This window comes from Myotis daubentonii, chromosome 13, assembly GCF_963259705.1.
Source record: "Myotis daubentonii chromosome 13, mMyoDau2.1, whole genome shotgun sequence".
Taxonomy (NCBI): domain Eukaryota; kingdom Metazoa; phylum Chordata; class Mammalia; order Chiroptera; family Vespertilionidae; genus Myotis; species Myotis daubentonii.
The window spans coordinates 59,348,978-59,371,409 of NC_081852.1; the positions used below are offsets into that span (position 1 = coordinate 59,348,978).

The window sequence follows — 22,432 nt, forward strand, 5'->3', positions numbered from 1 at the left end:
AAAAAAAAAGAAAATCCTAAGTAATCCACAGAAAATGCTACTAAATAAGTGAATTTAACAAGGTCAGGGAATACAAATCAATGTTCAAAAATTAATTGTATTGCTATGTATCAAAAATGAACCTTGGACAAAAAAATTAAATCATTTCTATTTATTACAGCATAGAAATTAAAATGTGTAGGAATACATGTAACAAATAGGTACAAGACTTCTGCAATAAAGACTACGAAACAAGGTGGGTTGAAATTTAAAAGAGCTAAAGAAACGGAGAGGGACACCATGTTGGTGCTCAGTCCGCAAGACTCCCACTCTGCTCTCACGGGCCCTCCGAGCTCCTCCTTTGGGTTGGTCCTCACTCAGCTCCTATCGTTAATCAGCTCCATAAGTTAATCAGATCCATGTAGGCCACGTAGCCCATAATTGTTCCCAACAGGTTTGAGGTCCCCGTCAGGCTGGAGCCTCGAACCCTGGCCTCCTCTGCCACTTGCACTGTCAGCGTCCCCAATGCTGCCATCCACTGACTGTGCAGGAAATTAGAGTGATTTTTGGATTCTCTTGGTCGCCACTGCAATCAGGTGCACGTGGAAGCACATGGGGCCTGTCTTTGGGGTGAAGCCGTGAACTCCTCTCTGGCAGAAACAGACGTTGGCAGGGCCAAATGCATTTACATGAAATGACGCAGGCAGGAACTGGTGCACGCCCCAGGATTCGGGCGAGCAGGGGCTGTTCACGGGACGCCTGCTGGGGTGATGCCCCCTGCTCAGGGACACGTCCCAGCCAGGGGCAAACCCTTCATGTCCAAAGGGCAAGTAGGTTCCAGAATCACTGAGTCCCAAATAATAACGAAGACCAAGCCAGGAAAGTCCCATGTGGGAAACCTGTGTCTGAGTTCGCAACGCCCTTTCCAGCTGCCACAGCTCCCAGTCTCGTGGGCTCCCGCGGAGGGAAAGCGAGAACGCCGCGATGTTTTCCCGATGCCCACGTTAGAAGCGCCAGCTCTTGCTCCGACAATCAGCGCCGCTCGTGTTGGCAATCAACAGCCTACGTTTTCCAAGCTTCTCAACTCAGCTGTAATTTCTATTTGGCAACTTTGTATTACTGAAATCAGCTCTTATAAAGAGTCATCTCCATTGTCCATTGTTCAGATCTTTGAGACTTCAAACATATCCTGGCACTACTTTTAAAGAAACCAAAAAAAAAAGCCCACAAGTATAGGCCCTTGATCAACAGCAGTTTGTGACACGCGGGTCTTCGCTCCGAGGCCGGCCGCTGTGGAGCGGGTTTGCTTGTTGGAAGTGCGTGTGGCACACGCGGAGACGCGGTGGCAGTGAGAGGACGGATGAATAAACAGTGAACTCAGATAAAGGCTCTCACTAAGTTGCAATGGTTCAATGAGAAGATACCCTTCTGTTAAATTTTTATGGTCTTTTGAGCAGTGGCCTGTTCAAAATGAAATCTCATTACTTGTATACATTACATCTTCCTCTCTATTAGAATTCGTTTCTCAGTGATTTGTTTGGAGCAACTAGCTACGGTTTGCTCTGGGGGGCCCACGCTAATAATGTGCTGTCAGCGCGCGGTTTCCTTTGTTTTAAGGAAAGTGGTAGAAACGCTGGTGCATTGCCGTCACTCGATGCTGGTGGCCAGTACTCCAAGGCCTGGAGAGAAGCCGTGGCCCTGGGCTGGGCTTCAGACTTGGCTTTGGCAGTTGAGGGTCAGTTTCTCTGTCGGCTGAGAGCAGTTTCAGCCACCGCTCAGCGAAGAGGAGGCAGGCACTGAGGGCAGGATTCTTCCCTGAGACTTTCCACTTGGGAACTGCAAGGAGGGTGATGGAAAGCCACCAGAGAGGAACAGGAAGACACTGTGTGGTAGGGGGCGGGAGGCATGGGCTGGCCTTCCCCCAACACTAGGAACATCACTTCCATTCGCTGAAAGTGAGCACCAGGGAGCAGGGAGGGCATGAGAGCCGCAGGGAGCTGGTGGCCCCGGCCAGTCACAAGTGGCGGCAGCACTCAGTCTGGTGCCAGGGAGCAAGAGTCACTCACGGCCACTGGAAGAAGCATTTGGCCTGGGGGAGGACTTGGCAGCACACCGAGTCAGCCACGCCCTGCCGGCCCCTCACGGATCCTGGGACGTTCACACTCACGCCGGACACCTGGCTCTTTCCTCTGTATTTACCTCATCATGTTCACGGTGGATGGTCCCAGTCCGAAGATGTGTCCTGGGTACAGGCTAGGGTAACTCTGGCTATATTTTGAAGCTAGCTTTTCTGAGAAAAAGAAGAAAGAGAAAGAGAATGAGAGAAATGCAGAAAGAGAGAGAAAGAAAAGAAAAGGAGACAGTGGGAGAAAGAAAAGAAAGGAGAGAGAGAGAGAGAGAGAAAGGGAAGACGAACTGGTGATTGCTATGACCTCTGAGATGGTATTTCATACATTTGAGGGCAATTATGAAATTACTACTTGAGCTCTATATACTTGTGGCCAAATGTCATGCCGGCTTCATCCCAGATGTGGGTCATCCTTTTAGAGTAAATGGAGACACTGCGTCTTACCTCTATTACAAAGGCAACGTGTTTTGAAATATCTTTCTATTTAAAATATTTACTTATGCCTTAACTGGTTTGGCTCAGTGGACTGAGCGTCGGCATGCAGACTGAAGGGTTCCGGGTTCGATTCCAGTCAAGGGCATGTACCTTGGTTGCGGGCACATCCCCAGTGGGGAGTGTGCAGGAGGCAGCTGATCGATGTTTCTCTCTCTCTATCCCTCTCCCTTCCTCTCTGTGAAAAATCAATATATTTTTTAAAAATAAAATAAAATATTTACTTATTTCTAGCTGGTACTACCTTATTAAAACAGGTTAATTCCTAAAAATAGGAATGTCTTGAGCTTAATTCTAATTTAGACAGGCAGGAACACCACCTTAATGCAGTGGTTCGCAACTAAGAAATATCAATAAAAAAAACAATTATTTCATTTTTCTCTTATAGGTATTTATGTGTGTGGGGTTTTTTTCGGTCTCTTCAATGAATCAGAAATATATTGTCAGTCCTATTAAGAGTATTCTGATATTGTATGAAGCATTCTTTTATTTGGTAGGAAGTTTTATTATCCCTTCAATTATAAAGTTAAACATGTTAATATCAAAGACAGGCCTTTTTATGAATGCAAGAATTCTTCTGTGTTTTCAGTGCAATTGCCTTTTAAAAAAACCTCACTCACACTTCTTAATTTATTCTTGGGTATTCTAATCTTTTGTACTGTCATTAAGATCATTTACTATCACATATTCAAACTAGTGTGGTTTATACATAGAAATGCTACTAATCTCAATGTATATTTAACATTTGAAAGCTACTACTTCTAGTTTTCTCCATCTAATGACTTATTTGACATTCTCTTGGATTCTTCAGGCAGGTGATCACATGAACAGGTTTGAAATGGCAATTTTAATGCTATTTAAAGCTAAATTAAGATGTGCCAGAGAATGAAAAATAATGACAGTTGTTTTTTCCAAACCACAAATAGATTTAATTAACTGCTATCTGAAGTATGAATCAAGTAAAATATTTACTTCACAACATGACCTATCATAATTTTTTAAGTGACATATTTTCAGGAATAAACCATTTCAAGCAATTTTTTATTGATTTGAGAGAGGGAGAGGGGGAGAGAGAGAGAAACATCAACGATGAATGAGAATCATTGATTGGCTGCCTTCTGCATGCCCCACACTGGGGACCAAGGCCACAACCCGGGCACGTGCCCTGACTAGGAACCGAACCTCGACCTCCTGGTTCATAGGTCGATGCTCAACCGCTGAGCCATGCTGGCCGGGCATAAGCAATTCGCCCCCCTGGCAGTCCTGCAGCCGTGTGAGGAAGCTGGAGGAGCCGGCACCTCACTTGCACCATTTCCCCCAGTTTTTGCTTTGCTTGAATCACCCAGTGTCCTTCTGCCGACGCTGACGTAGGCTGGCAGGCGTAAGTTGCCCAAAATTTAGCAGCAGAATTGCAGATGGCACAATTACTCACTCAGCAGCTGGTACCCTCACCTTTCAACCTTAAAACGAGTCTAGGATCCATTTAGCGGAACAGCTGTGTTAATAAGAAGATTCATGTAAAACTCAAAGCCTGCTTAGAAACTGCAGATTCCGCCTTTTCCAGCCAAAACCCAGGAAACAAAGCAGACAGGAGTCCCTGACATTTCACGGGAGATACAGAACCGCACCGCTGACCCCCATCTAGCACTTTCTCAACTCACCGCCTTGCTTGTCAAGGACACAGGCGAGGAGGCCACAGCACCATGACGCTAGCCAGATGCGGGGAGCAAACAGTTGGATGTGGAAGACGGTTTCCCATCTGTGAGGGGGGCACAACAGTGGCTGGGCCCGCAGGACTGTCCTGAGGACAGCCGGTTCCTGGTGGGGCCCCTGGTGTGTGCTGGGTGCAGTCCCAGGCTGAATTCTGCTCTGGTGAAAAGGTTGAGAGAGAAATGGTCATTGCACAGAGAGAGCAGGGAGGGAGCACTGGGGCTCAGGGAAACGAGGTCCCTGGAAGGGGCTCAGTGTGGTCGGCCCCATCACCACTGAATGGGTTGGGAAGGACCAGAGCTGGATAGAGAAGGGAGGGTCCCAGAATCCCCCTAGCAGACAGAGGGCCTCAGCCTCCTGCCCCAGCTGCGGGGGGTGAGGAGGAGAGGGAGGCCAGGCCCAAGACCCGGGACCCTGTGAGCCATGAGAGCCTGCAGACACTCGGCCATCCTGGCAAGACTCTCAGCCCCTAGTGGTTGATGGCATGAGGGCATCTGGTCAGGCCTGTACAGATCCCAGGTGCCCCCAGCCCCCCAGCTGGCCTTGGGTCTGACCTGTTCCTCCTGCTTTAAACTGGACCTTGGCTGTCACTTGCTCCCAGGCAGCCTGGGGAGTCAGGCTCCTCGGCATCTAGGTGCTGACTTGTGACCAGCTCGGTTAGGGGCTGGGGCTCTCCATTATCCTGAGGGACCACCTCACCTGTCGCCTGCACCTGCAGAGCCCAGGGGCCCTCTTCCAGGGCTGGTCAGGTTGGGGTGTGTCCTAAGGGGCACCCCGGACTCTGCTGGGCTCCCTTCTGAATCCTCTGGCCCAGGACACTGCCCTCAGGAAAGTGAGCCCTGGGGGTGGAGGGGCACATGGGAGGCACCTAGGGGCAGCCTGACTCTGTGGACTGATGGGAAGACCCGCTGCCCTCCCCTTTGGGGTTCGGGAGGCATGGTACTTCACACCCCCCCCCACAAGGCTGGGTGGCTTCCAGGCCTTTCCCACACCACTGCACCTCTCATCCTCAGTTTCCCCATCTGTGAAGTGGGCCACCATAGTGGATCGAGCCCCCAGGACTGTTCTGAGGACAGCCGGTTCCTAATGGGGCCCCTGGTGCGTGCCGGGTGCAACCCCAGGCTGAGCTGCACTGTTGTGGTAAAAAGGTTGAGAGAGAAACGGTCCATCACAGAGAGACCTCAGCGTCTTCATGCTGCCTTCTCCCCGGCGCACGGAAAAGAAAGTAACTTGATGGAACCAGCTCAGCATTGACTTGACTTTCAAAATATAAGCATCGTGACGCATTACAAAAAGCCATGCTTTCTGGCGGAGAGGCCCTCCTCCCAGCGCCCGGGCTGACGGTACAGAGCCAACCGCTGCTGACCTCGGAGACGCAAACCAGAAGGCCCCGCTCCAGGCTATTTTAGGCACGGACTTAAAAAGTAAAAACAGCTGTAAAGTGAAAAGTTTGAGGAACATGCCATTTCTTGGAGTGATGGAATGGAGAAGCTAGCCATCGGGCCAAGCAGCCGGAATCCTCCGCTGGCAGAGCCCGCACCCAGGCCTCAGGCAGCTAGCCGGTCTGGCCGGGCATGTCCATGCTGAGTAGGGTGTCCAGCAGGGCCCCACCACGGGCTTGGGGCTCGGAGAGGTGAGGACAGCCCTGACCTGGCTATCCTCGTCTGCCTGCCCACGTCGTCCTATCTTCCCCCCTGACCGCCTCTAGGGCCCAGGCCTCGTGGGGGCCCGGACACCCTCGCATTCCTCTGCCACCGAACTGCCTGCCTGGAGGTGTCTGGCAGTGGCGAGGACGAAGTGAAACTACCCCACCACGGGCGGAACGTGCCCCGGCTCTCGATCGCCCCCACCCAGGCTGCTGACCCAAAGGGCCCAGAGTCACAGGGTCACCCGAGGGGTTTATGTCTGAAGACTGAGCTGGGTCCCTCAGAAGGCCACCCCTGATGACAGCCCTTCAATTAGACAGGCTTCTTTCAGCTCCTGCTGACAAGCAAGGTAGGGTGTGGGCCCTCTTATGAGCACCCTGAACGCTGCCTCCATCTCCCCGTCCCAAGCTCCAGCATGAGAGGAGGGAACTACCCAGTGCCAGGCAGCCATGAAGGGTCCCACACCTGCCTGCCCTCCCGCCTGGCCAACAGCTCAGGTCCTGCTGTTGCCGCTGGGTTGGGCCCATTCTTATCCCCTCAGCCCCAGGCTGGAAAGGGGCCAGCAGAGGGGTCATGAACTCAGCACCCACCTCACAGTCTGTATCCTGGGCCTCTCCTGACCCTGTGTCCAGAGCTGGGTCCCCCAGAATGCCACCCTGATGACAGCCCTTCAATAAGACTGAGGCTTCTTTCAGGGTGTTTGCAATGCCGAGGGTCCCTCTCTGGTTTCCGAAGGGCTCCTGCAGGTGCAGGACCAAACAGTCGCACTGGTCTGGGCTCACTGAGCAGGGAGGATCCTCGATGGTTCCTCCATCAGCTGGTCACTTGCTCCCAGGCCGGGGATCTTCCCACCTTAGGCACCGGTTTCCTCCAGTTTGGGCCTGACTATTGGCCTGTGGCCTCCCATGGGGAGCGGACCCTTTGTCAGAGCCCCAACCTCCCCCAACCAGAGCACCCACAGAGGCCTAAATGTCATCTGCTCCAGGGACACAGTGGTCACTGCTGGGTGGACGGCTTCCTGGCCCATCGCCTCCTGGCAAGTAGGGGCAAGTGGGACGTGAGCATGTGGCTGCCACCAGCACGTGGCATCAGCAGCACGCCACATCATGGCAGCTCAGAACCCTGGATGGACTTGTTCTGGCCATGACCGACCGGTGTCCCAGCCCCTCTGATCTGCCACATCATGTCTGTGCGTCCCCAGGTGTTTTGGGCTCACCCTTCCTGGGGGCTCAGAGCGCACACCTTTCCTGGGGTCTGGTTCTGGAAGAGCTGCATCTGGGAACCACTTGCTCCTTCACTGACGACCATCCGAGGTCCATGACGTCATGGGAATGGCTGGAATGGCTCCGGATGATCCAGAGAAGTGCTGGTCTGGTGGTTGTTTTCCCCATGGAAACAGACTGGCGTGGGTGCTTGGGGACCCCTGCACCCTGATGCAGCTCCAGCTCCTGCAGGCCCTGTGGCTGGGCTTTCTCTCTTTGAGTAACAAAAATGACCTGTGGGGACAGGGTGCAGGGCTGGCTTCCTGGATGTGGCCTGGGCAGTCGCACCGGACACCCTGCTCAGAGGCGCCCATGCTTATCTTGAAATGTCTTAATCATTTTTGAATGAGGGGCTATGTTTCCATTTTGCAGCCACATGGCAGGTTCTCCAGGAGACACTGACGTGCAGGGCCAGGAGCACCCGTGGGCACCGTGGGAAGCAGAGGAAGAAGCGGGCATGGTGGGAGGAAGTCAGGCAGAGGGCTCCAGCCCTGGGCCCCAGGAGGGAGGGATCTGCTTAACTGATCAGGTTGGGTGCCGACAGCCCCTCCGCCCCGGCCAAGTTCCTTGTTCTTCCTGGGGCTTGGGGGGCGGGGGGTGTCCCGGAGGAGGGGCTCTGTCCCAGCCTAATAATAACTCCAGCCCCAGCCGCTGGCTATTTTTAGAGTCCCTAACCCAGCACCCACGTGACTCAGCAGGGCCCAGAGCTGGGATGAGAAAGTTGTAGGACAGATGGCTGACATCCAAGCTCCGGCAGCCTGGGCCCAGGGGCATGGCCAGACCAGGCCAGTGGAGCCCTCCCACCTTGGGCCTCTGGCCGCCGGCATCCTGGGACAGGGCAGCCTGGGCTCTCTGCCCGCCCAGCTCACTGCTCGGGGCCCCGCCCCCAAGCCGAGCATGGAAAATCTGATGTCAGAATTCCAGCGTCCACAAAGAATGTGGCCTGACCTTCACCTCCCTGAGCTGCATGGAGGGCCAAGGGGGCTGGCTCAGGTCTTCCCCTCCCTGCAAGCGTCCAGGCCCCCTGGGGGCCATCTCCCTTCTCCCTTCCCCAACCCCCAATGCAGCCCTGACCCCACTGGTTCTGGCAGTCCCTGCCTGGCACTGTGTGCCTGAAGATGCCACCCAGCGAGTCCCAGGCTAGTCCTGCCCCCAGCAATCCTCGGTGTGTGCAGCCTCCGGGCCATTAGTTCCTGGCAGGGTTTCTGGAGCAGGTCCTCAGGGCGTCAGGGTGGGCGGAGCAGGGAGGTGGAGCTCTGTCCCAGATCCCTGTCCCTGGCCGCCTGGGCAGTGAGCAGGGCCCAGATCCCCTCCGCTTCCAGGAAGGGGCGGGGCGGGCAGTGGGATCAGCAAGAGAGCTGTGTACAGGCATGTGTGCTCATGTGTTGCTGTGTGTACATGTGCGTGTGAATGAGGTTGTGTTTGCCTGTGTGCGTGTATGGGCATACACACATATGCGCACAGACACGTTATGTGATATCCTGGATCGTGTGTGTGTGCACACACATGCATTTGTGGGAGCTTTGACCCCTTGGGAGTGAACTGCTGTGTCTTTAGCATTTTCTCAAGTGGAAGCACCCTGAGCCATGCCCCCTCTCCCTACCAGGCACCTTCCTGCCCAGTGGGAGGTTGGGATGGGCCTCCAGCCCCGGGTCCTGAATGTCCCCAGCTCTCCGTGTGGTTGGAGCGGAGAGGGCAGGAGGAAGACAGCCAGCCAGGCCGGCCCCCAGCAGGCACGGTGGCTCTGTGGGGACACTGATATCTGCAGTGGGTAGGAGGCCTCCTAAATCTAGGAGACCCTGCAGTGAGTGGAGGCTGAAGTGAGTACCTGGAGCTGGGGGTATGGATGAACTTGGGGAGGAGATCCAAGACCCCAGGATGCTGCTAGAAGGGCAGTTCTTACAAGCCCTGGCCCGCTCTCGTGGCAGGTCCCAGGGGCTGTGGGCAGCCGTCACCGGGCAAACACGAGAAGCAGGCGCAGAAGAGAGAAGCTGCCTGGAGTGCCCTGCCTCCCACACCTTGCACCCCAGTCTGCCGCCGCCCTTCCTCCTCCCAAGCACCCCACCAAGTGTGAGTCACTCAGAGAAGCAGCTCAGCGGGTGCTAACCTTGGATCCACGGCCTCTGGGGTGTCCCTTGCTTGTTTTGTCAGCTTCAAGTGCTAGGATGCTGTTATATTTAGGGAAGAAATTGCTTCCTAAAGATGGATAATAACAGTAAATTATACCTTGTTGATCCTGCATCGTTTTTTCATCCTCAAAACTGAATGTTATGAAGTAGGGAAAATAAAGTGATTTATAAAAGCCATTTTCTAGAATGGAAAGCATTATGCTGTTTTCCATTAACTTCAAAATCACTTAGAAAAAGGTTTCCATTTAAAATATCTGGCTGGCTGCGGCCTGCCGCAGACCTTTTCTTAAACCTCCCACTAAATACCCTTCAGGACAGCCCTAACCAGTTTGGCTCAGTGAATAGAGCGCCGGCCTGTGGACTGAAGGGTCCCAGGTTTGATTCCGGTCAAGGGCATGTACCTCGGTTGCGGGCACATCCCCAGTCGGGGGTATGCAGGAGGCAGCTGATTGATGTTTCTCTCTCATCGATGTTTCTAACTCTCTATCTCTCTCCCTTCCTCTCTGTAAAAAAATCAACAAAATATATTTTAAAAATAAAAAAAATAAATACCCTTCAGGACAGAGAAACTCAAAGACCCACCACACCTGGGAAGCTGGGCGCACACTCCTCCGTGAGGACCCGGCAGGAATGTCCGCCAGCTGCCAGCCTGGCAGCAGTGGATGGGAATTCGATGGCAGCCCCTCTGCTGTCCCTCCACAGCCGAGGGACCTGCAGCCCAGGAAGGAGGGGGCCGCCTGCCAGCCCTCTCTCTGCTTCCTGGGCGTCGATGTCCATCGTAAACCCGCGTGGCCCTCTTGGCCGCGGGGGCCGCTTTCCGAGGCAGCGGTGCTGTTTTCGAGGGCCCCCCTCAAGGCAACATCCCGACCTGCCTGGGGCCAGGAACTTGGCCATGGAGAACCCAATGTTGGGGCGGCCTGGGCTGGGGCTGGGCTCCATGATGTGCTTCCCTGTCCCTTCTGGCCCTGCTCGGCCTTACACCTGCAAGGCTGCCTCCGGCTCTCAGAGGCCTGGGGGCTCCTGGCGCGGCCTGGGCAGGTGCTCCGGGTGCAGTGGGTCTGTGGTGGTCCCTGGATCAGTCTCTTCATTGGAACCTTAATGCCTGGGTCCAGCCCCCAGGGCCTGGGGTGTGGCCTGGACGTCAGGACTTTTAAATCTCCTCCAGGAGTTATCCCACCTGGCCAAGGCTGACCCACGCTGGGCACCTGCTAGGGGAGACTTACGGGTGCTGGCAGAAATGCTGCAGGAGCCCAGCAGTGGGGTGCCCGGGCCTTAGAGCCCCTGTGTCCGGCTGACAGACAGACAGCCCTGAGTACCGGAAAGCGCTGCTGTTACTGAGGCTGCTTTCCAGAAACTTCCCTGTGACTGAGGGGTGCGGGGCCAGTGACATTCCTGCCGGGGAAATCAGTAGCCTCGGAATTCTCCTCAATGCCCTTTTAATTTTTAAACAGTGAAGGAATAACCCGGCCCCAACCCCACCCCGTTCGAGCCAGGGTCCCGATACCCAGAGCAGCTTATTCTGATCGAAAGGCTTGTAGAATCATTACCCTTAATACGTGACCTTTTAAGTCAATTACCAGCGAGAAATCTAAAAAAAGATTCCCTTTGTCGTTGACTCATCTTGGCCTAAATATCGTGGGAAGTTTCCATGACTCCTCACATCTGACACGCCGCGTGTCCGTGACTCGCGCTGACACGGAGACGAGGACACGGGGAGAAGGGAGACCAGCCGAGGCCGCGCCCCAGTGGGACCAGAGCTCAACCTGTGTCCACGCGTAGCCACGGCCCTTCTCAAGGACACGGTCAGGCCCGGGTGGCCGGCGAGGATGCGAGGGGTGGGAAACAGGCTCCCCGTGAACACGTGGCCCTGACATGGGATCCCGCCTGGGTCCATGGCGGCCTTGAGAAATGTCTTCTGAGAAAACGCTTTTAAAAAAATTATAGATATTTTTATTATTGATTTCAGAGAGGAAGGGAGAGGGAGAGATAGAAACATCAATGATGAGAGAGCATCATTGATCAACTGCCTCCTGCACGCAAACCCAGGCAAGTGCCCTGACCTGGAATTGAACGGTGATGTCCTGGTTCATAGGTCGACGCTCAACCACTGAACCTCGACCGCCAGGAGAGAAACGCTCTCTGTTTTTAAAAGCAGCTTTCTTGAGATATAGTTCACATATCCTACAATCCGCCCATTTCAAGTGGACAACTCAGAGGTTTGGGTGTATTCGCAAATACGTGCAACCCCCTCCACAGTCAACTTTGCGAGGTTTTCGTCACTTGAGAAAGGAACCCCTAGCCCTGCCCTCGCCCGCTATGCCCTCCCCCAGCCCAGTGGCCACGAATCCACACAACGTGCAGGTGGACACGCTCTTTGACTTCCTCTCTGGACATGGCTGGCCCCTGTCCACCCAGCTGACTTCCACTCAGAGTCTGTCTTTGATGCCACATGGTGTCAGGACCCCGGCTGTAAGGGGTGGGGCCACGTGGGGTTATTTCTTCACTGATTAAAAATAAAAAAGGCATCAAGAATAATTCGAGGCTTCCGATGTTTCTGCCAGACAGCGGGCACAGGCGGGTGGCTCACCCTACTTAGTCTGTCCCTGTCCCGCCAGGCCTTGGCCTGGCCTGGCCCTGGTGTGTGTGTTGGGGGCGGGGGGGGGGTGCGGGGGGAGGAAGATGTGGCCGGGGGTGGAGGAGGGTCATGTTCCCAAGGATGCACATGGGGTGGTCTGCTGGGGGCAGGGTCCCCGCTCCTGCAGAGGGACCAAGCTGGTGGCTCTCTCTGGTGTGACCCACAATGCCCGTGGCTGAGCCAGCTCTTCAGTGACCAGGGTGGCCTGCCCAGCGCACTTACAGTGACCAGGTAGAAAATGGAGCGAATGCAGTCCCGGGTGGATGCACGGCTCAGTACCCAGCCCGGTTGCTCCACTCAGTGTCCTGACCCCTGAGCCACCAGCCTGTGGGCCATCAGTCATGGAGGAGAGACCTGGATGGAGTGCAGCCTCTGGTTGCTGCTGCTTGACTGACAGCCTGCCTCCACCCCTCTGTCTCAGACACGCCCATCTTCCAGGGCTGTGGGCTTTAAATCCTTCCAAGTCCATTGAACAAGCCAAACCAGCCTGCTGGCCCTGCTTCAGGGCATGCCCCCCCGGCCCCCCCCCCTGCCCCGCCACTGCAGGGCGGGTCCCCACTGCAGGGCCTGCCTGGGGAGCCCTGCTCACAGGGCCACTGCACCAGGGACAGGCTGGGGGGGGGGTGTCCCCCGCCCTGCCTGGTTGGTGGTGCTGAGCCCACCCAGCACGTGGGTTGCACTCAAGCCTCTGAGGACGGTGGGGGTCCTGTGCTTGGGGCTTTCGCACGGTAGCTCCTCTGGGCTGGGGTGGAGCTCTCAGGAGGCTGTGAAAACTTAGGCCTGCCCCGCCCCCCTTCCCCTGCCCTCTCTTTGGTTCAAAGCAGAGGATGTCGCTTGGATGAAACAACCTTTGGCCCAGCTGGAGTTGTTCATTGCAGGTCTAAAGCTAGTTTCAATGTCCCTGTTCTTTCCTGTGAAGCATTTCTCAGAACTTCTATGAGGAAGGATTTAAAACCGGCTTTCTGAGAGCCACGACCCAGTTCCTGTCAGAGAGGGAGCAGGCGGCCCATTCGGCCACTCACTGGCCTCTCGCCAGCCCCACCCGTCTGCCCCCCAGGGTTCCTGAGCTTCCCTCCGGGACCTTCAGCCTCCAGAGCCGCCGCACTTCCTCGCATGGGCTCCTGGCTTCTCACTGCCTGCTTCCGGCCTGGCCACACAGCTGCGGGCGTCTTCAGGATTTACAGGTTTGGCTCCAGGAAAATTTCCAGGGTTTTGCTCCCTGAATGGCCACACGGTGTCAGCTCGCTCCCCAAGGTGTCTAGGCGCCGTCTGAGCCCCCACTCACCCTATGGGGGCAAGACTCTGGGCTCCCCACCACCACTGGGCGGGACGCCCCAGTTGCAACCAAGACATGACAAAGAACATGCCTTCCCGCGCCACTTCCCACATGCACAGAGCATTCATTGGGCCTCCTCAGAATGGGGAGCCGACAGACACATGCCCACCCTGGGGCTTGGGGTCCCAAGGGGCAGAGGCAGGACACGTGGTATAGAGGAGCAGCGGTGATAATGCCCAGGCCGTGGGGGTGCTGGACACTCAGGAGGGTGATGTGACCCGGTTGGGGGTCCAGTGGCCGTTTTGAAGAAGCCACATTTGAGGGGTGACCTGAGGGTGATGAGGCCACACTGGCGTGGCCGGCGCTCTTTTCCCAGCCTCTGATGTGCGTGGTCAGTCTCCTGGCCCACAAACCCCCAGAAGTGGCTTCCTTTAGCACCCCCCTCCCCCCCCCCCCCCGAAGTCAACTGCCTGAGGTGAGCAGGGGTGTGGGAAGTGACGCCTCAGTTGTCCAGCTCAGCTCAGGTCACTGGACGCTGGACCCACGAGGGCACCTGTCAATTTACTGAGCTGCACTGACTGCCCGCTGCTGCATGCCGGGCCTGGAGTACTGGGCGAGGAGTGAGGTCTGAGACCCGGGGAACCTGGAGCCGTGGGGCGGGGCAGCGTGGAGAGCAGGCGGGGGGTGAAGCTGGCCGGCTGGTGGGGTCTGGAGTAGCCTGCTGCCCAGGAGCCTGGGTTTTCCCGAAGGCCTTGGGGACACTGGGACCACATGGTCGGAGGCGTGTGCTATGAGGAGGAAGGTCGGGGGTGGGATTGAGGGGGGGCCTGTTAGAGCTCAGGGCAGAGTGGGCTGAGACCCTGGGCAGGTAGAGAGAGGGGATAAGGAGCAGGTCGGCGGCCAGCATGAGGGTGGGCATTGAGGACTCTCTTTCCTGGCCCAGGTGTCTGAGGCCTGGGGGTAAGGGGCTCCCAGCACCACCAGCTCCTCGGGGCTGTGAGCGACACCCCCAGCTCTGCTCCTGTGGCTCTGAGCAGGGCCGGTGGGGGGCCGTTGGTGGGTGACGGGAGGACTCAGACAGCAGCCCCCAAGCCCCTCCGGGTGGACGAGGATTGAAGCTGCTGTGAGGGATGTCGAGGGCCACGCAGGGGCCCGGCTTTCGGACACGCGGTCGAGCCAGGCGGCTGACAGACGCAAAGGTTGCCGCTGATTACACCTCTCCACCGAAATGCCACACGGGCCTCGGCAGCTGTAAATGGCTTATCGATCGCAGGGGGCGCTCCAGGAGTCTACACGCTGCAGAGATGCCCTCCCTCCGGAAAGTCAGACTGCCGGCCAGCAGACCCCGGCAATTTTCACAATTTTATACGTACAAATACCTTCAATAAATGAAGAGCCAAGTGAAAAACAGGAAAAAATATTTGCAACAGATGAAGAGCTCCAAACTATTTAAAAAGACAAAAATTCCAATGGACAAAGGACAAAGATAGGAAAAAACCATTTAAATAAAAGAGAAGTGAAATGCTTAGCTTTTCTAGTCAACAGAGAAAGCGAACAAACACTAGATGCCGTTTATCTCAGACCCACGGCCAAGCTCCCCCCCTCCCGCCCCCCCACAGGCCACAGTGGGCACCGCCAGCTTGGCCTGCAGCACTCTGGCCCTGGGAGCCCCTCCTTCACCCAGGGCCCCTCTGAGTCTTGTGCCCCGGGACTGTCCTCTCAGAATCAAAAGGACCCTTAACATGTTTTCCTCAACCAATTTGCAGTGTCCCCTGGGGACCAGCTTGGCAGCCCAGCTGGTGCAGGTAGGACTGAGAGTTAAACCACAAAACTCAGATGCCCCCATCCCCACCCACAGCCCCTGCTGGTCCTGTTCCCCCACCAGCTGGCCCCAAACTCCCTTCCGCCTTTGCCTCTGTGGTCTGCAGGCCCCCCCAACCCCCACATCCCATGTTTGCTGCCCCTGCTGCCCCCCTCTGCTCCTGCCTCAGGCCTTTGCACGTGCGTTGAGCTCTGCCCAGAACAGTCTCTCACATCCTCCTGCCGCCTCCTTTGAACAATCAGGTCTTATTCAAATGTCCCCTCTTCGCTGGGCCCTGCTCCAGAGCCAGCAGGCAGAGTGCGTGGGTGGACACCTGTCCCCAGCACTCTCGGCCACACTCCTTCCATCCCTGTCATGGCCAATCTCACCTGTTCACAGGCAGGAGCATCAGGTGGCGGGGACTCTGTCTGCTCCCAGGGCAGGCACAGACCTAGCAACGAGGAGTCCTGGGGACACAGCTAAGTGGTCACCATGGTCCCTGTGGCTCTGGACGCAGGAGGGAGTGGCACCCAGTTCGCAGATGCTCTGCAGGGCTGATGAACAGCTCTGTCCCTGAGGAAGGCAGGGCCCGCTGTGCGCAGGGGAAGCAGACGCCAGGGGGGCCCTCTGAGTTTCCATGGAGCAGACACTGAGCAAAGGGAACTGTGTGCAGGGCGGGAGGAGGGGCTGGCACGGCCCAGGACAGGGCCTGGCGTGGCTCCACCTGGACAAGGGGCCATAAACACCTTCTGCACAGAAGTGTCCGGCTGCCCTTGGCTGGGGGCCAAGTGCTCAGCTCTGCCAGGGCGTCCCAGGCTGTGACGCGGTTTGCTGACCGCCCCACCTGCCCAGCCACACCCAGCTGTTGCCCAGGGAGCAGGAGGAGGTACCAGCAGGGGCAGCGTGGGGGTCAGCCGACCCACGGAGTCCTGCCCCAGGCCCAGAGAGGCCCAGGGTACAGTTTGCTAGATGCCTGCCTTTCTCGCCTCCCTCCTCCACTTCCCTCCCTCTCTCCCTCCTGCTCCCTCTTCCCCTTGTCACCCCCCTCCCTCCTTTCTGGTTCAGCATCGGCCACAAAGAACCTCGGTGACCTAACCTGGATGGGGTAGGAAGTGGACGTGATCCCCCACACAGGGCTGGCCAACTCTGTCCCTCGCTGCACCTGTGTCTGGGCCTCAGTCCTGCCCTCCGTCGCTGTCCAGGCATCCCTGCTCCTCCCCCCTGGAGGCCCTCCCAGGGGCTCACTCTTCTCCCAATCCTGGGGATCCAGACCTCAGCCTGGCTGCCCCCTGGCTGCCCTTGGCTGGACCCTCAGGGAAGGGCGCTTCGCCCAGCAAAACTCCTCCCTCCCTTTGGATAAGCCACTGGAACAGTGTCGGCATGTCAGGTCACCTGTGCCCAGGAGGAGCTGTTACCCCACATGAAGAATTGAGGGGCCACCCTGCCCTCCCTGCCCTTCCTCCCGCCTTTCAATCAGGGCGCTGCTTGGGATGGAGCCCCCACCTCTCAGAGCTGTGCCCGTGTGGGCTGGGGGCTGGGGGCCGGGGGCTGGGACAGGCTGGCCTGCGTGGCTGCCGCTGGGAGCCAGGCTAATGAGGTTGTGTAACGCCGCCTTTCCCTCCGGGCAGCATTCTGGGCCTTCGGATTTAATTGCAAGTGTATTTCCAGAAGCAGAATCTGGGGCACCGTGATGACAGTGGGTCTGTAGGGAGGGCTGGGCTGTGGGGAGGGGGCCAGGCCAGGGTCCCTGCCTCTCGACTGCCAGCCCACTTCTCCAAACCTGGCACCTGGGCTGCAGTTCTGCGAGGGAGCGGGCTCAGCTCAGGCCGGATGCTCCGAGGCTGATGGGTGGGGCAGGTGCACAGACCCCCCACGTGGAAAGCTTGCCTCTCCCCGGGTCACCTCCCAAACCCAGGAGGCAGCTGCCCCTCCTCCGCTCCTGGCTGGCCATCATTCTTCTGGATTGTTCCCTCATTGGGCAAATTACTGGGCGCTGTGGTGACCGTCTTGTCTACATGGGCCCACGGCCTGCTGTTGAAGATCTCCCTGTCGGGCTGTCACCTGCCGCATGCCCTGTCTCTGTCTGCAGGAGCCCCCAGCTCAGAGGTTGACAGGACACGACCTGGGCCAGTGGTGGCTAAGTGGGGGAGAGTTTCCCTCTGCCCAGGTCCGGGTCTCAGCAGCCCTGTGTCTCCTCGCAGCCATGATGTCCCAGCTGCAGCCAGGGGCTGATCAGAGGGGTCCAGGGCTGTCCAAGTTGTGGGAAGGACTGGCCACACGTGTGGGCAGCCACACGGCGAAACTTACTGTTCATCCCCGGGGCCAGCCGGTGTTGGGGGACCGGCCGCCTCCCACCCCCGCACCCCCTGAGGCTGATGGCTTCCTTGGTGACTCAGTCGCTGCTCCTGCAGGCCCCCCAGGGAGAGTGACCCTCTTTCATGGGGGACCCACTCCAGGATGGACCCGACTCCCCGGCTTTTCCCAGCACGGGGTGGGATGCAGCCACACTGGGCACTTGGGGAGACCGCTACCTCTTGGATTTCCAGCCAGAACAGGGTGGGACCTTTGGGGGTGCCTCTGCCACTAGGGGAAGGTCCTGGGAGGAGGCCAAGCCCCTGACAGCTGGGCGGAGCCCGTGGGCTCCCCGAGAGCCGAGCTGCCCAAGTTCATGGCGACGCGCTTCCCTTCCTGACCGGTTCAGGGGTGGCCTCCCCGGGCCTGGAGGAGGGTGCAGGGCTGGGCTTTCAAGTTGCCCATTGGGGGCCCGCACACCCTTGTGCACCAGCAGGGCAGCCACCAGTGACTTCTTAGAAAGGATTTGATATTTATTATTTAAAACAGGCTTCCAAGCAACACCGAGGAAAGATCAGAACTCTGACCTCCACTCAAGTAGCTGCAGTTGAGCAGTTTCCACTTCGCGTTAGTCTTGGGGAACCCCAATCCTTCAGTGCCGGGCACCTCAGAGGATTGGTTAGGTCCCTGCATGGAGCCCAAGAGGGACTGGGAGACCCAGGCCCCAGCAAGGACCGGCGAGGGTTGAATCAGGCACCCAGAGCAGAACGTGTGGCAAGTCCCAGGCGGGCAGGGCTGGCCAGCCAGGAAGCTCAGCGTGGAGCACGACCTCCGGCCCAGCCAGCTGGCCTCTGACCCTGGTGGCGGCACCAGCCCCGCTCAGCCTTGGGCAGCCTGTCCAGGGGTGCCCGCCCTGGCCGGGTTGATGCCTACACTGCCCCTGTGCCTGACCTGGCATGGTGGTGCCAGGATGTTGTCACATCTCTCAGGAAAGAATCAAGGCCCAGAGGTCAGTCCCGAGCCCCCAGCTCCTGGCCAACAAGGGCTGAGTCCCAGGCCTGAGTCAGAGCCCTCCTCCGGCTGTGCCGCTGGGCAGGGCCTGGCTCGGCCTGCAGGGCATTCTGGAAGCTTCAGGGTTGGGCAGCTGGCTCCCAGGAAACTCGCCAGAGAAGAAAACCAGACGGGCTTGCTCAGAGCCAGGCCCACGCCGCCTTTCCCTCACTGGGCCAGCGTGGGCACTGCTCCCAGAGAAGGAAGAGCCACCATCCCATCCCGCCTCCGGAGTCCTGGCGCCCTGGGCGGGACCCCGCTGAGAGCCGCTCCCCTACCCTCCTCTCCTGCCCTCTGGGGGACAAACCGCAGGCTCACGGGCAGGGACTGGGACACAGCATGGGCATGTCTGAAGCAGCGAGGCCCACAGGCCAGCAGCTGGCAGATTCGGGGCCCTTTCTCCTGCTCAGGGGTGGGCCTTCTCTGAGAGCTGTCTGCACCCCGAGGGCAGAGCAGGGGCAGGGAGGACCTCTGCAGTGCGTGAGGGGGAGGGCCTTCCTGGGCCACGCCAGAGGCTCAGGCTCTCCTCAGGCCCCTCCCGGAACCTGGGCCAGGGCCAGGCTTGGACAGAAAAGGGTTTTCTCTGCAGCCAGAAAACATGAGGAGCTGGCCGAGCTCACGGCAGCCCTTCCAGGGCGTGTGGGCGGGCTGGGCGGCCTCCCGCAGGCTCCTCGTCACCCCGCCAGGGCCCACACGTGCCGGGGGAGCTGTCTGTGCATGAGGGCATCCAACGAGGGGTCTGACCCACGAAGCCTGAGGGACCCGGCTTGGGAGCTGCAGGTGGCTCAGAGTCAAGGCCCCAATGGCAGGCTTGAGCCAGTGCTGTCGCTTAGGACTGGTGACCTGGGGAGCGACTCAGCTCTCTTGGCCTCACTCTTCCCATCTGTGACATGGGTGCATTAAGAGTCTCTGAGATGCAGCATGAACCAGCCTGCCGGGAGCTCGGCAGCCCAGACTCAGCCCTGCGCATGCCTCCTGGGGATGGGGCACGGGTGCTGGTAACTCTCTGAAACTCAGCTGGGTTTGCATTTCCTACCCTGACCACTGGCCACCTCCCTCTTGGCCCCGACTGCTCACTGACCACCTGCTCCTGTCTGGGCCAAGCGTTGGGGCTGAGGAGGCACCTGCCCTCGGGGAGCAGAGTCCAGTGGAGGAGAGACCCAGAGGATACAAATCAGGGGAGTGAGGAGGGCCTGTCTGTTTCGGGGGTGCAGGGAAGGGTGTCCCTGGGCTTCGTGCTGGGCCCTGGCCATGCTGGCTGACTGTCTCATCAGGCGTCGTGGTGCACAGGGTCTTTCTCGGGGCCCCCGCCTGCGAGCGGGTCAGGTCCTGAGGTCCGAGCGTCTAGATCAGCCCCTGAGTGCTCTGCCCGCTCTGGCGGGTCCAGCTGCAGCCCTGCGTGTCCCACCTCCCTTTGCGCTTATGAGGAGGTTTAGAGTAGCCCTGAGCCATGAAAGAGAGGCCCCCACCCCATCTGGGGGTCCTGTTCCCACTCAGCTCCACTAGGCCTTCTGGGGGCTGCCTCAGATCAGTGCGATGCCCCACCACCAATCCTCAGCTCCCACCCTCCACCCCCTGCAGGCAGGCTCGCGCCCCCCCCCCCCCAGACATTTCTGGAAGCTGCTAAGGTCTGTGGGGAGGATAATGGAGGGAAGCGGGGGAGGAAGGGGGCAGACAACAGTGCGATGCCCCCACCACCACCATGTGGTCACCAGCGTCTGGCTCGCTCAAGGGATCGGGACTGTGGGCCTGCCTGGGTGTTCCCAGCGGCCAGGGCCGCCCATCAGCAGCCGCCCGGAACCTCGTTCCAGGAGGGGCCTCAGGGGCTGCAGAGGCCGGCTGCTTCCTGTCAGGTCGCTCCCATAAACAGCCTTCCTCCGGCGGCCTCATGGGGAGGGCTGCAGGCTGCTGGACAGCATGTCACCAGGGGACCAGGCCCAGATGGCAGCAGCCTTACCCACATCCCTGCCCTGCCTTCCCTCCCCAATCTCACAGGCACTCGCGCCCGAGCGCACATACACAGCCCTGCCTTCCCTGGCTGAAGGCACCCCCCTCCCCCGTCAGTCTGTCCCACAAACCCCCACCGTCATTTCCCACGACGGCCAGGCCCGAGAAGCTGCAGACCTGCTCAGGCTGGGATGTGACTGGCTCCCGGGCCCTGTGATTCCCCATCCCTCTGTCTAATTTAGAAACGACTAATGAGCCGGCTCCCCCAGAGAAGCTCTGCCACCTGCCCCGGTTTCAGGCTGCCTCCTGTCCCTCGAGGAGAAGCCCAGGTGACCTGGTTTACCCACCACCCGAGGCAGGTGAGGGGCGGCCCATGGGTGCCCACAGAGGCCTGGCCCTGCCCCCAGCTGCGCCTCCCCTTTCCCAGTTCACCAGGGATGGGAGGTGACACACAGACTCTCTGCCTGGACACAGAAGTGGCTCTGAGAGGTCCTCCCAGACCCCATGCTGCAGTGCCCTCAGGGCAGCCTGGGCCCCATGGGAAGGGAGGGAGAGGTCAGGAGGGCTGCGGGGAGGAGGTGAGGCCTGAGCTGGAGAGCATGGGGGCGGGGCTGGTGGAGACACACGGGGTCTCAGAGGAGAGTGGCAAGGGGCAGGCAGGGCCTGGCTGGTGCTGGCCAGCAAGGGCTCTGGCAGCGACCCTCCTGCCACTAGGGTCCAACCCGGTGGGCCCCCAGGTTCTGAGGATGTGGACAGGTTGGGACCTGTCCCAGCCAGACCCAGCCTCAAACCTTGGTCAGGCGCATGCAGGAGAGAAAGGGGTGCTGCCCACACATATGCCAGTGTGACGGCCCTCTCAGATCCGGCGGGGGTCCCCGGGATCACCATGTCTGCTCTGTCCACTTCTGAGCACCGGCAAGGCCAGGCCAGGCCATCGCTCCCGACACAGGCCCGGCCGCAGGCCCATGCCAACGGCCGGCAGCAGAGGCAGACAGCGCCCTGGACCAGCCCACGGTTGGACAACCTGCGGCATAATGGTTTTCCTGAGCCACAGAGCAAACAATCCTTCTGCTCTGTCCCTCACCACGCAGCTGCCGGAGCCTTTGAACCGGCTCCAAACCTCCCCTGGCGCCAAAACCACTGAGCCTGGGACTTCTGTGACGTGGCACCCCGTTCCTGGTCCCCCCTGGGCCGGCCTCGCTTCTCAGGGAAGGCCCTGCCTTTGGGGGTGGGGAGGGGCTGAGGAGAAGGGGGCCTGGAGGGGAGGAGGCAGAAAGACAGCTGAAGGGCTGAGTGGGCCTGCAGCCCTACTGGGTGCTCACTGAACTCCCCCTGAGAATGTTCTCACCTGCAAGCAGGTTTGACCCAAATCTTCCTCCCCGGGCCTGCTGCCCACCCACCTCACCCCCTGCAGGTGTGATGGCCTCACTGAGGACCCAGGTGCTGCAGGGGAGGCGGAGACCCACTCTGAGGCTCTGTGACTGGCACCCGATATGCCTTTGGTGAGTAGGACGGAGACCCCTCATGGAGGGGGAATAAGGACTCCCAGCGGCCCACTCCGACCCCCAGGACCTGTGAGCACATAGCTGTACATGACTAAAGTGAATTAAGCTTCCAGGTGGATGAGGTTGAAACCAGCCACTTTTAAGATGAGCCCAAGGTCATCACAAGGGTTCTTACCGGGGAGGAGCGAGGTGCGAGAGTTCAGAGGGCAAGGTGACCTCAGAGGCAGGGTCAGAGAGAGGTGCCCCTGGCTGGAAGAGAAGGGATACGGCGCCTCTAGATGCTGAACAGGCATCCCCAGGAGCCCCTGAAGAAGCGAGCCCCCATCCACACACACACCTGGGTTAGCCCCGGAAACGGTGGGACCTCTGACCTTCAGGACTGCAAGGGGCTGAGCTATATTTTTGGAGCCACTAAGCTGTGGTCGTTTGTTATAGTGGCCACAGGAAACTCCATACACACCCTCCCTGAAGCATGACCCCAGTCCCTGAGCCCACGGTCACGGCATCTGTGGTCACAGGTGTGGCCAGTACAGCCCCTGGTCCCCAGAGTCCCACCCTCCTGGCCTGTCGAACATCAAAC

General features: G+C 58.6%; 1 protein-coding gene across 1 annotated transcript in view; it reads right to left on the reverse strand.

The window, feature by feature from the left end:
- Window positions 1–1,232: 1,232 nt before the first annotated feature.
- PWWP2B (PWWP domain containing 2B) overlaps window positions 1,233–22,432 on the reverse strand; it is a 53,667-nt gene continuing 32,467 nt past the window's right edge. Inside the window, exons 4-5 of the transcript XR_009448285.1 lie at window positions 4,261–4,468; window positions 1,233–2,269 (exon numbers count right to left, since the gene is read on the reverse strand). The gene's annotated coding sequence lies outside the window, so the exon portion shown is untranslated. The remainder of the gene's footprint in view (window positions 2,270–4,260; window positions 4,469–22,432) is intronic.